This window comes from Dromaius novaehollandiae, chromosome Z (genome assembly GCF_036370855.1).
Source record: "Dromaius novaehollandiae isolate bDroNov1 chromosome Z, bDroNov1.hap1, whole genome shotgun sequence".
Classification (NCBI taxonomy): domain Eukaryota; kingdom Metazoa; phylum Chordata; class Aves; order Casuariiformes; family Dromaiidae; genus Dromaius; species Dromaius novaehollandiae.
Genome location: NC_088132.1, coordinates 16,796,841 through 16,811,054, shown reverse-complemented (window position 1 = coordinate 16,811,054; position 14,214 = coordinate 16,796,841). Strand labels below are relative to the sequence as shown.

The following is a 14,214-nucleotide window of genomic DNA, read 5'->3' as shown; positions in this document are numbered from 1 at the left end:
AAATAAAGTCCAGCAGCTATGGGAACTAAGTGTTATTTTCACAGGCATGGTGTATCATGCTAGCTTTTCTGTTGCATGAACTATACCAAAAACTGAATTCTGCTCAAGAGCTCATATCATGAAATAAGGGTTAAATAAAGCATAGGTCTCAAATTGATTCTTTGGTTTCTTTCAAAAGTTAAGAAAGAAATTGCTAATGCTTTTGTGTACACTGAGCAAATTTTTTATCTATAAGATTAAATCCACCCCAAATACACTCAAGGTTAAAATAGCTCGCTGGCTACTAGCCTCATTCTGCCTGGTGGCTTTTGATTACAAAATATGAGGAACCACTGTCCTACACTGAACAGTCAAAGTAAAGACTTCTATGTAATAAAAGCTTCCAATGAATTACCAAGAAATTAGGAGACAATGAAAAATAACAAAAAAAAAATCACATTTCAAAGTGGAAAAAATATTCTGATTCATCACTGGAACAGAAAAAAGAATATTCTTCTATGAAAAGTCATTTTTGTTGAAAACATAGTTTAGGGAAAAACCCTTCAACCTTCTCTAGAGGACACGTATGACAGTTACAGCTACATTCACAGGTTAACATAAAATATTGAAAGTGCAAAGGAAAGCAAAAAGTGTAATGGCAGCAGCAGCAAGTACTCTGTCAAATTGCTTGGATATTTTAATCACTGCAAGATTCCTGCTTCTTGTCACACCAGATACAGTGGGAAGCTGATACTGGAAGATATTTCTGAAGCAAACTGTCCTTTTCTAAAATATAGTTTCCACTCTCATATTTGAAGAGGAATTTGTCAAAACATGAACCAAAAGTAGTTACTACAGTGCTGTGTTGCCAAAGAACAGCATCAATAGTTACAAAGCAAATGCCAGTTTAGTAAACGCTGTCAAGAACGAAGCAGGCTACACTAGGCTATCAGAAATTATATATATTTCATGTTGTGATCTGAGAAAGCTGAGCAGTGGTGTAGCAAACATTAAACATATTGCAATGGAAAAGGTTTTGAAACTGTTAATCTTCCCCCAACCTCTGAAGACCTGTCCTTTCCCTGTGGCAGATGGGGGGTTCCTCAGCTAAATGTTTGCTCTCAACAGTTTAAAAAGAAACAGAACAGCCTAGACCCACCACGTGCAGTAGTTTGGCACTTCTGAACGGCGTCAGACTTTCAACAATGTTCTTTTTCCTCTCCAGTTACTGGAGTGCTCTGGAGTTCCACATCTACAAAGAGTATCTTCTGCACAAACAATACAACAGTTTCATCAAGCACAGTTATATCCTGGTAGGAAAAAACCCTTTCTCTTCCTTCACAGAAGATACAGCATTTCCTTACATCAAACCCCTCCTTCAAGAAAACAGGTCATAACTCTTTCCAATTACCACTGGCTATCAGGATAAACTGACCAGTTTGCAGCAGTTCAGTAAGCTTTTCCCAAACCTAGATTTTAAAAAGTTAAACCTTGTGGACCTTCCGTCTGAATTCTATCATCTCCTTTTTCCTGCCTTCTTATCTCACTTCCCCAGTCTGGCCACTTCCCTCCTCAGAGGTTAGCAAAACTACTGCCTCTAAAGTAACTGTCATATGTGTTTACACAGTGTGCAGAAATTCACATGGGTTAAGAGCTAGAATTTTCTTCATGTGAACTAGGAGCAGAGCATTACTGGGGGGGGGAGGGGAGGGAGGCCAATAACATTGCTGGCCTCTTGTAGGCAAGTAGCAGGTACACAGCAGAAGAAAGAACAAAAGAGGAAAGATGGTAAAGTGTCAAAACAAGGTTTAAGGGCTTTTTTTCTTCTCGCTCCACGCATTAAGCCACTTTTCTTTTGACGTTTATTCTCTTTCAATATATTTTGAATTTAATAGTTTTTAAAAATGAAATTGAGTAAAAAAGATCATGATTATGGCCTAAATGTCGGGATAGTTTAAGAAAAACAGTCAATCAGATCCCAAAGGGTCTGATTAAGGTGACTTGCAGTCACCCTATATGTACAGAGAAATAACTGCACAAAACTGTATTGCCATACCTCTCTGCAGTGCTCGTTATATGAAGAGGTGTTCACAGTTTCAACAACCAGGAGATCATGATGGAGATTACTATTCTCTATCGAACTTCTAAATCTCTACTTTTTGAGGCCAAAAGTATCATTTTACAGACTGGACACTCTACCATACAGGGTAAAAGTATCATGCAGAATACCATCCCTATCATCTTTTCTGCTTAGAGACAGGAAAGCAAAAAAAGATTTTCTTTATAAAATTATACATATAAAATTTCCCTCCAGCTGCTCCCATTGTTATGTCTTCTTTGGAGTTTTTTCCTTTTCCAGTTTTTGCCACCTGACAGTGAATCCTAAGACAGAGTCATCAAAAGGGTGAAAACTTCTAACTGAATGAAGCCATCCCCTTATTTCTATCCCAGTTTTCACAATATTTGAAGAGAATCTGAAAGCACGTGCAAATTAGCCCTTTTCAGAAAAAAGAAAACTGTCAGAATGTAAACAGAATAACCTTTAAGTCAGAGTGAATCAGCAATCTCTACAGAACAGCCAACAGCAAGTTTCCAGTGTCTCCTTTGGGCTCTCTAGAAGCCCACATCTTCAGTCTACCATGCTTTTTCAGCTTCTTTTAATTGCTTCAGTTTAGAAATTATGTATCAATAAGCCAGATTTTATGAAAATTCCATGTATGAATTCCCCCCTCAAAGTTTTTTTTTATTACTGTGGAAAAGTGCTTAAAGTTTCAGGTCTTATAGAGGAAATAAAGCAAGTTATTTACAATGACATATCAGTTACAGTAACTTGGAAAATGATTAACTTTGAATTTTGTTTATAGAAAAGACAATTCCATATAACACCACCTAAACATGAATTTTTACAATTTTATTTAGCTTTCTTTGGTTCTGCAGTAGCAGCTAAAACCCTAGTCAAAATTAGAGCTCACTGTACTCCCCCCAACTTTGGTCCTATACAGATTCAATAGGCCTGCAAATGGATGAAACTATGCATGAACTACATTACACTTATAAATCCTTCCAGAATTAGGGGCTGGTTACATAATGTGATACAAGTGAATACAAAACAAACAAACAACTACCCCCCCACACACAAAACAGATGCATGCAAGCCACAATTTCATGAGACAGTGCCACAGAAGTATACAAAAATAAATGATTTCCATAAACAAAAGTTTAATTACTAGTATTTTAAAAAACAACCCATATAAGTGCATTCAAAATCCTATCAAACAATGATTTAGAGTTCAATTACAGAATATATAAATATTGTAGTTCCTGTTATTCTTTGATAGAATGGTTGAAGTATGTACAAAAAAAAAAAGATTCCCTTTTTAAAACACTGTTTTAATGCTTTATATTTTGAATAATTTAAGATAGCAATGTTGACATTTTATCTTTATAATTCAGGAAAATGTACTTGCTTGATAGTTTACTTAATGCTTCCTTAATCATCAATGGCCTGAGAGCCCTCCACTCGTTCCCTATCTGAAATACCAGCCAGCTTTTGCAAAGATATAGCGCTACATGCTTTGCCAAGATCACATTATCTCTATAAACACAGACTGTCAGAAAAAAAAATGGAATCCAAAAAAGCAGGACTCTGAAAGTAAACACAAGTTTGTCATAAAAATGTGCTGTTCCTGGAGATTATGCAAAATTCTGATCAAAATGAACAGCTTTTCTTAAATATACTTTTCTTTTTAGCCTTATTTAAGACAACCCTATCTTCCCAGTGTAACTTTTCAAATATTCTGTGTTCTTCTGCACAAAAAAATAAAATAAAATAAAGACTGCTTTTTGCACTGGAGAAGAGTCAAATGCTCATCATACACATCCAGTATTTATGGAACTTTGTTTAGTGCAAGACTAATCTTTTCAATTTTATACTTTGCTTCTAAGGGAAAAGAAGGCATTTCCAAACAAGATACATTTATGAAGAACTCCCTATGATCATCTTGCTAATGTTCTTAAATTCTGAAAAAGGAGTGACACAAAACTGTCTTCCCGATCCTTGATATTATATGCTAAAAAAGACAGTAAGGCTATTCCAGAGAGTAAGAGCATAATAATTCTTCACCAGTAATTCCAAAAGGTCCAGCAGACCACCTGACATGAATTCAAGAAAAAAAAAATAATGGAAAAGCAAATAAATATTCAAGCAGAGGCTACTACAGCCTGGATAGTATGCAATAGCTGAAGATTGAAGATACATAAATAGCTATTAGAAACATAGCATTTTTTTATTTTAGAAATAAGAACATCAAACTACTGGAGCATACAACCAAGAAAGCAGTAGATTCTGTATCTCTTGATTTTAAAACATCATGAGTAGATACATTTTGAAAAATACACTTTAGATAAACCCAAGTTAATGGACTTAGCACAGAAGGAAAGCTGAAACCTAACAGGCCTATGATATACAGAAGATCAGATACGATGATATAATGTTCTTTTCTCGATTTCAAAATTTGCCTCTATCAGTTCCTTTACAAAAAGACATTATAATGTAAAGATGAAACATCTCTAGCATGACTGTATTTTTAAGCTAATAAACATTTTTATAACAAAATTACATTACAAAATTCCCACAGAACAAATTCAATAATTTAGCTATATTTTAGAAGTTTATATGATGCCAGAAAATAAAAAGGAAATTAAAATTAAAATAATCAATTCTCTAAGCACATATCTCAAAGTCCAGTACCAGCTTTGCCTCTAGGCTCTTAGCTCCAGGGCTCCCATCCGTATGTCAATGATGGACAAGCAGCTCACATTACTCCCAAGAAAATTCTTCAGATGTACCCACTGAGTAATCTGAACTAGGACACACCAGTTCTTCCTGCTAAACTCTAAAAGAATATGGTTTCTGATTTGGAGTAATCGTCTTGCCTAAAGGTGGTATTTTCCCACCAACTGCCATTCTACAATGGATGGAGAATCCAAATCTACCTACTGAGATCTCTTCAAAACTGAAGACACTCTAGTCTCTAAATAACAGAACAACATGGACTTCTTTCTAGATCAATCCTAAATTCAAGAATTACTTTAATTTTCTATGTAACTTTTCAGGATAACAACTGTATTTATTTCTAGCTTTAACTCTGTCATACTATGAATTCCTTACTTTTGCAGAGCAGTCAGAAAAGAGCTGCTACAGAGCAGTAGACTTTCATAGACTTCAAAAACCACATCTCAAGATAAAAAAGAAAAGGATTAAGAATTTCAAACTAACAGATTAACATGTAGCTAATGACAAGATGACACAAACCCAGCTGTCTTAGTAACAATGATGCAATAAAAAACCTCAGTGAGCTCAAGAAAAAGGCCTGTTAAAAGTAATTGTATTCAGTAAAACAGAATACAGCAAAAAGAAGCTGTATCACTTTTAGTTAATTAGAACTATATCTAAAAACACAAGTGAAACATACTATATTACAGCCAAGTTTTCTTTTTAACTTGTAAACTGCACAGAACAATGCATGTCTCCAGCACCAGTCCGAAAATCAACCGAACTAGTCATTTTAAGAGGTTTTTGCACATATGGTTTCACATTTAAAACAAATTGCTGATATCCACTTAAATTAACAGGGAGTTTTACAACTGACCAAGATCTCCCCTCTCTCAATGCATTCTGTGAGCTCCTGAGGATCTATCCTACATAAGCAATGAACTACAAAATAGCATAAATACTAATAGTTACTGGATTTGTTAAATGTACCCTCCAGTTAGCAAGCTGAATCCAATTAAAATCCTAAGCAGATATTAAAAGCATCTGAAAGAACCTCTTCTGACCAACCATTTCGGTTTCTAAAAACGGATGTCCTTCTACCTACTCCTACCCTTAGTATTTACCATGTCTGGTCACCTACCAGTAAATGATAATTCAAACGGATTTTTTTTTCCTTCATTGGCATGTAGAAAGGACTTTGACCACTAGTACATGCAAGAAACAGTCCACCCACACCTAGATCCAAACCAAACAAACAAGATATTTGTCTGCCAATTCATCAAATTACAACTGAATCGAGTTGCATTTTCTTAAACCAAACAAGAGGGTGCATAGTGCAATTACACATAGTGCAATTACACCCCTCTGAGCAGCATGCATATTTTTTAGATAGTGATGGTAGCAAATTAAATAAATTTGGTAGCAAAAAATACTAAGACAGCTCTGTTACAGATGACGGAACAAACTTCTAATAGTGACAAACTTATCACCAGTATCATCACATTACTTCCACTAATCTAGACAATGTTTGGCAATTTGCATAATTCCATAACTAGGCACAGTAATTTTCGTATTTTCAGTCTGCACTGCCTTTCAATACCAGGGTAATTTTTCATAGTACTTCAGAGAAAAAAATTATCATCTTTCTTATTTTCTAGATGTAACAGAACTACAAACAGTCTAAACTATTTGCTTCAGTTCACACTGTGAGGCACTGGTAGGTCAAACTTAAATACAATTCCTTGTTTCGCAATGTACTTAATGTAACAAATGTGTTCTTCTCTACTGAAAGAACAAACTAACTTATAATTCCTTTCAAGGAAGGTAAATAGACGAAAGATTAAGTAACAAGACCTCTCAAGCACAAAGGAAGTGCTGTTGAAATCTCCGACCTGCTTAAATATTGCAAAAGAAAATCCATTTTAAAATTCAACTATTACCACAAGTTTCCCCATAAGCAGCATGTCAGTTTGATTTTTTAGTTTTAGTATGTAGAAGAAAACTCAGTGAGGAGAAAGAAAAAGAATCCGCCCACCCCCAAAAACACTGAGCTCAACACCAACAGCACCTATATAAAAAAACAAAACAGAAAAGCATTAAAAGGAAAAGACATAGATTAGAGATATTTAACACACACCTTGAAGTAAGGTACACCACAAGATGATTCTACCAACTGCTTTCAGAATTTCCCTTCACAATTACTCTTCATATAATTTTCATTTTACTGAACTCTAGCAAGTGTAACACTACCACAGTCATCTTTGTCACAGGTACACCTGTGAGTACCTCATGGGTGATGAAGATATTCCTCATGTCTTCAACAGAAATAGGATTCTTAGTGTCTTTGTGGGACTGATCCAGTCTAAATACCATTACCATGTAGATACATTACCTTTGCATCATTGCAAGCATTACAAAAACGAGATCACAGAAATTGGACCACGTTATTCTTCCATTCCCATTCAGGGCCAATACTGAGGTGTTCTAAAAGAAATCAAGTTCATCTCCTTTAGTAGATGAAAGATTTTTTCCACCTCAAAATCTTCATAAGCAGTATCACCATTTAACCCTTGACCTTGTCAACCTGCTGGCATGAGCAGTATACATCACCACCACCATAGGTAAGGCACTTCAGAAAGGCCCAGTCAGAACTACGAGAAGTGGCACACTCTCTCGGCCAATCTCTTTCTGATAAAAGGAGTTATGGTAGTTTGATAAGTGTCATAATCCGTAAAAGCTGTTAGTGACCCCTAAAACCAAAATAACACGGGGCAGCACAGCATAAGGGAGTTCTCCCTCGCACTTTCTTTTCCCAGACACATGCTATTGCTGACAGCAAGACAGCATAATAAAGGGAAGGATTCATCCTCTGGTGAAGGATTCCATTTCAACTGACATGGAGTCTTTCTGAAACCCGTATTATCCATCTCTCAGACTATCTCCTGTTAAGCAATGTGCACACAGCAGCTGAGTCACACCCAAAGACTTCAGCCCATTTTATGTGTTGTGGCTGCTCTCTGACAGAAAGGAGACCAGGAATGGACAACACAGACAAACCCTTTGGGCAAAAATGAGAGAACTGAGAGAGAAAACAGGATGAGATGACAGATACCAAAAGTTGACAGTTATAGCAGAATGCTAATCTTCTACAGATAAAGATTTAAGAATCCTTGTTATACAGGCTGACTCTAAATCCAAATGTTGGTTGAGCAGCCCCTAGATTTGGATCATGTTACAGAGTCAAAAGGGTATATTAATATGCCAAGTCTGAACCAAGTTTTAAAAAAAAATGTTTCCTCACCTCTTTCCCCATCCTCCCTCCAAAAGCTTTTTCAGTGGAAGAGAAATTCTCTTCTTCCTTCCCACCTCCCCATCCACGACTGGGAATAGAACCAGCTTCCAATTTCACCCCAAATCATCTCAGTCACATAGCATTTACTCCACCTTATTTAAAACTAATTGAGAAAAGTGGATCCCCAGACAGGCATAAACTCAATGCACACTAAGTAAACACATGATTGTGCATCAGCCAACACAAAAACCCAGCAGCTTAGAATCTACATGACCTCAGTAGGTAAAAAAAAATATTTGTAATCGCTACTGAACATGATCAGAAGTCTGGATCCAGTCCAATTCCTGGAAAAATAAACTGAAAAAGGAAGGAAATGAAGGCATCTTGCCACAATCAGTTTCTGCCGAAGTTCTGTTTTTTAACCTTCTGAAACATAACTGAATACAAATGAAAACACAGGAAGAAGTTTAAACTACTGCTGAGAAGAAAATACCTTCTCATGATGATTTTTTCGTTGGATGCAGTGATAGACATCAGAGGACTGAGATACTTTATAATGGAAGAGGAGGGAAGAAAAGGCAGGAGCCTCAGTTCCAGTGCAGGACGGAGACAGCCTACTACAAGAGTCGAACTTGGTGAAGAAATCAAGAAAACCGGGAACAAGGTTAACATCAGTTCCACTTTCTCTCCTGCACTTCTACATTTCTGTCTAGGTATACAAGGATCTTTCCTTCCCCTCTCATCTGACAGTGTATCGGTCTCTTCTACTCATGTCCCAGCCTCACCCAAGTGAACTGGTAACTATTCATCTTTTCACCTAAGATCCCTCCCCAACTTGCTAAGGTTCTGCAAATTCTGTTAGGCATCCCCAGGCAAACAGATCAGGTACCACAGGATATACTATAAGGACTGTATCCCATACCACAGGGTAACAAGCTTATTAATCTTCCATTCCCATGGTGTCCAAACCATAGCTACCTACTGTAAGCAGAAAAGAGAAGCAGGACGAACTGCCTCTAAAATACACAGCTTGTTGGAGAGGTGGTCAGGGGTGTGGGGATTATGACTTTAAGCAGAGATTATGACTTTAATCCTCATCAAATATTTCTTTTGTTCTTCTACCACTCTCCATGCAGTATTTATTTCCTTAATAAATACATGCTGGAGAAAATGACAAAGGAGGATTTGATCATATTGCAGATCCTCAAACAGTGGTGATTAGGATCTCTAAGCCAAAGATTTCTGTCATCTCTTCCTCTCTAAAAATGGGGAGTAAATGGGAGACACCTGAAAGGCTGTTAAGGCCAAGCATAAAATTAAGTATGTCACCCTCCTTTTGCTGACATTCCTAATCCTTGTTTCTGATAAAGGCAGAAAAGCAAGCCTTCAGAAGTGCTTTCTGGGAGAAAAATATGAGACAGTTTGAGCAGTCTCTCAGTAAAGCCCTTGAGCAAGACTAAGTTAATACAGATCTCGAAATTACTTTTCAAGCTTTCATGTTGGTATCTTTCACACACTTCACAAAACAAGGAAGGTGCCTGTTATTCCTTAGATATAAACTTGACATACAGAGTGGCACAAGGGGACAGATTATGCATATCCCCAGTGAGAGAACAAAGGTTATTTGGACTCCAAACTATTGAAAAATATTGCTTGTCACAGAGACCTCTGGTTTTACAGAAAGTAACCAGAACAGTGAATATTTGCAGCAAAGTACTCCTCCTGGAGAATAAAGCAGTTCTAAACCCTGTGGTTCCAGCCAGGTACTTCGAGATCTGCCACTCAAACAAAAATAAGAGATGGGGAACTAGCTGTGCTATTTTCATACCACCTGGGATGCACAGTGTGCCAAACTGGAAGCAATTACAATCATCTGGCTTTCCCCCAAGTCCATACAAAATAGAACAGAACTGAACAAATGGTTCTGCACAGTCCACCACCTCACACATGGAAATTTCATAGCTGAATAGTGAACTGTTCAAATGTTTCGTGGGCAGTCTGTCTGCTCAGATAGATCAGTTTTGCTTCTTCTTGGATGCAAAGAATTACCTGGTTTTCCCCAGAGTTTTTAAAATGCCCAGTGTAAATATGAATGGGTTTCGGGCAGGTGCGCTAAGTATTCCAGTGACACTACATAAATCTTTTAAGAGGCTGACAGAACATACTAACACCAATCAGTCAGTCTTCTCTAGCCAAAAAGACATACAATCTGTACTATGAATTTCAGTGGTCACCTACTGGTGGTCTTCTAAAGGGACAGCCAATCACCTCCCAGACAGGTTTTGGAACAGCTTGCCATTTCCTGGTTTCTTGACACAGGACTACCTTTTTGTTTTTTTATTGTTTCTCTTGTTTTTGTAACATGGCCCTGGAAGATTCAGTATCCCACAGAAGTCAAAGAGGTCCAAGCACAGACTAAAGAGGAAGTAACTTGGGTTTTCAGAATTACTACAAGTGAGGGCAACGCGTTAGCTGATCCTCACCAGCCAATGTTAAATTGAAGTTGGTCTTTCTACCACCTGATTCCTCAGGCATGCTGTTCACTCAGGTTTCAGAGTGGCTGTGGCAGCTTTAAAACACAACAAACTGGATGGTGTACATTTTTTTGTTCGCTGAAATGGCTGTCAAATTTAATTGAATTAAAAAAAATTAACTGAGGAGCAAATTGTTAGCCATTCTTCAAATACTAACTTGCCTCTCAATTGGTTTCTTGAACTATCCTATGGAATATTGATGACATCTCTACAGTAAGGTACGTGGCTTTGAGCTGACAAGTCTCCTTACACATGGACAACTGCTTTATGGGCCTCGGTGTGGCATAGAATGCAGTGGATACTTCATCAGTAAAAGAATGGAGATCACAAAGGCCAGAGTTTTGACATACCCTCCTCATATTTCAATTGCAGTCAGTTGAGTCTAAACTGAACACTGCTGATACTCCCATCCAACACTCCTTCCTTCACCTGCTTTACAGATCATTATTGTAACATTTACGGTGGATTTATGGAAAACTAAAGATAGGTAACCTGTCTTTAAAGTAGTTCTTTTTTTAACTTTTGGGAAGAATTCACAAATTAATGATGGGGACTGTTTTCCTTTACTTCAAGCACTTGTCCAAACTGCAAAACTAGTTTTTTTTTTTCTAATTAATAATAACACAACATAATTTTAAGATCAATAGGTATCACAGCAGAATACAGCCCATTACAAATTATTTTGAGATTATTAGCAGTCTTCCCAGACTACCAATATGATGAGCTTGAAAAATTCTTTAATTTCCCTACAGTCATCAGGGCATGATAGGAATTTCTTACTGTCTATTAGCACAGAATCCGTGGTTCCCTGTACAGGAAAAGGAATTGGCCCAGTGATGGCTGTTAAATTTCTGGACCTCCTTAATATTTCCCTGGATGCTGTTCACAGTGGTTACTACAAGTTAAGTGGCAACTGTAGTCATACCAGACAATACAGTAGCTTTTGATACAACCTCTAACAGATTGTAATTTGATGACAAGTATTTCCTTTGGCATGCCTGAAACTACTCCCCACTAGCATACACAGCACAATAGGAATTAATTAGTGCTTCTGGCCACGCCACTTTCAGGCATATGAACTTATCAACAAAGACAACAGACATGGGCCATATTTTTTAAAAAGATGCATCACCAAGAAGCTATTTTGTTGCATGTGCTTCAACCACTGTCTGTCTCCCTTTCATCTTCTTCACTGTAGACCCAGAACAGGGAATCTTTCTTGTTTCAACAGTTAAACTCCTAAACGTTTGCTTCCTTCCAATCTAGCCCCATTCTCTGGCCTTTAATGTCTCTTGGTCTTCAAAGCCCAAGGCATTGCTCTTACTGCTGCAGTGAAAGTATAACCATAAATATTTCTGGAACACCTACGCTCTGGTAATAGCTAACAAGCAATGAAGGAAATGCTCACTTCCTTCACATTTACTGGTTACGAAATGGTTCTTCCTAAATTAGTTCAACAGTTCCAAACCTTGTATCAGGCATTCAATCCTCCTTTTCCTCATAGCTACTATAAAACAACCATTTTGACATCTGTAAATCCAATTCCTATTTTGAAATAATACCTCCAGAGAATTTAGCTACAGCAACTAAGGCTCTCCTACTTCTTAATAAACACATATTCATAGTCATTTTGAAACAGTTTTAATTGTGCACACAAATTTCATTCCATATATTAGGTCATCTTGGCTTTCTTGAGCATTCCCCTCTAAACACACCTTTTGTTTACTAACAGATATCCAGACAACATGTTTCAGAATCACCTCTCAGACCAAAGGCAGAGGTCTTTCCCTGAACTTGAACATTCTCATGTTTTGCACACTGTGCGATTTTAGAGTAGTTTTGTTTCTTATTACCCACTTAATAATTCTGTTACTTGTATTTATTCTGCACCTAAACTACTATTGGAGAACATGATTTTACTCTCAGTACAGTTTTTCCAAACTGTTCACTTGGAAGCAGCTATACAGGATCAGACAAAAGGCATATCTAGCTCTTCTTCCAACTGTGGCCAAGAAAAAGGTGCTAAGGAAAGAGTGCATGCATAGCACAAGTCTACAACAGTACTTCATTAGTGTAGTCTCACAGAAATGTGTGATTCACAAGCTTTCTAAGTCAGGATGAATATACAATCATCTCTATGTTCTTTACAAACAACACTTAGAGAGAGGTAAAATGAGTGCTTGTTTGTTTAATGAGCCTCTTTACAACATTAACTATTGTAGTCCTTGTTAAAATCACACTCAAGACCTCCTTGGACTCCTGTATCTTCAGGAATCTCATACCTGTGACTTAAGACTTCAGAAGGGTATTTAACCGTTTGGTGAGATTGACTTCACACATCCCATTCCCTTTCTTCCTTCCTTCCCAGTTTTAGAAGTGCCAGGCTTTCTACCTTGAAGGCGGTTTACTCATTATTCTTTCCTGATGTCTTTTGCTCTCACTACAGGTCAGTTTATCTAATAGTTAAATTGTTTCTAACCTGCACCGTTCCCAAGAGACTGCCAAAAACCTATAGCTGTGTGTTGGGCATTGATCAACACAGACATGTAACAAGAAAAGAGCAGTAACTGCTTGGAAGAACAAAGATATTGGCAGCTGCTAAGTTTAAAAAGAGAGAGAGGGGGAGAGAGAGAGGGGGAGAGAGAGAGGGGGGGAGAGAGAGGGGGGGAGAGAGAGGGGGGGGAGAGAGGGGGGGGGAGAGAGAGGGGGGGGGAGAGAGAGGGGGGGGGAGAGAGAGGGGGGGGAGAGAGAGAGGGGGGGAGAGAGAGAGGGGGGGAGAGAGAGAGGGGGGGAGAGAGAGAGGGGGGGAGAGAGAGGGGGGGAGAGAGAGGGGGAGAGAGAGAGGGGAGAGAGAGAGGGGGGGAGAGAGAGGGGGAGAGAGAGAGGGGGGGAGAGAGAGGGGGGGAGAGAGAGGGGAGAGAGAGAGGGGGAGAGAGAGAGGGGGAGAGAGAGAGGGGGAGAGAGAGAGGGGGAGAGAGAGAGGGGGAGAGAGAGAGGGGGAGAGAGAGAGGGGGAGAGAGAGAGGGGGAGAGAGAGAGGGGGAGAGAGAGGGGGAGAGAGAGGGGGAGAGAGAGAGGGGAGAGAGAGAGGGGGAGAGAGAGAGGGGAGAGAGAGAGGGGGAGAGAGAGAGGGGAGAGAGAGAGGGGGAGAGAGGAGAGGGGAGAGAGAGAGGGGGAGAGAGAGAGGGGGAGAGAGAGAGGGGGAGAGAGAGAGGGGGAGAGAGAGAGGGGGAGAGAGAGAGGGGGAGAGAGAGAGGGGGAGAGAGAGAGGGGGAGAGAGAGAGGGGGAGAGAGAGAGGGGGAGAGAGAGAGGGGGAGAGAGAGAGGGGGAGGAGAGAGGGGGAGAGAGAGAGGGGGAGAGAGAGAGGGGAGAGAGAGAGGGGGAGAGAGAGAGGGGGAGAGAGAGGGGGAGAGAGAGGAGGGGGTGAGAGAGAGGGGGAAGGGGGAGAGTGAGAGGGGGAGAGTGAGGGGGGAGAGAGAGGGGGGAGAGAGAGGAGAGGGAGAGAGGAGAGGGGGAGAGAGAGTGGGGGAGAGTGAGGGGGGAGAGAGTGAGGGGGAGAGAGAGAGGGGAGAGAGGAGGGGGGAGAGTGAGCGGGGGCGAGGTGTGCTGGGCGGCTGCTGGTGGGGGGGCGGCGG

At 39.4% G+C, this 14,214-nt stretch overlaps 1 protein-coding gene across 5 annotated transcripts in view; it reads right to left on the bottom strand.

The window, feature by feature from the left end:
- Positions 1-14,214, bottom strand: part of JAK2 (Janus kinase 2) — a 98,980-nt gene that overhangs the window by 57,751 nt on the left and 27,015 nt on the right. For 2 of the 5 annotated variants that reach the window (XM_026097460.2, XM_064502882.1), the window contains exon 1: positions 1,139-1,490. The exons of 2 other annotated variants lie outside the window; for them this stretch is intronic. The gene's annotated coding sequence lies outside the window, so the exon portion shown is untranslated. Of the gene's footprint in view, positions 1-1,138; positions 1,496-14,214 lie in introns of those variants that run through there. One more of the 5 variants, XM_026097458.2, reaches the window with a different exon arrangement.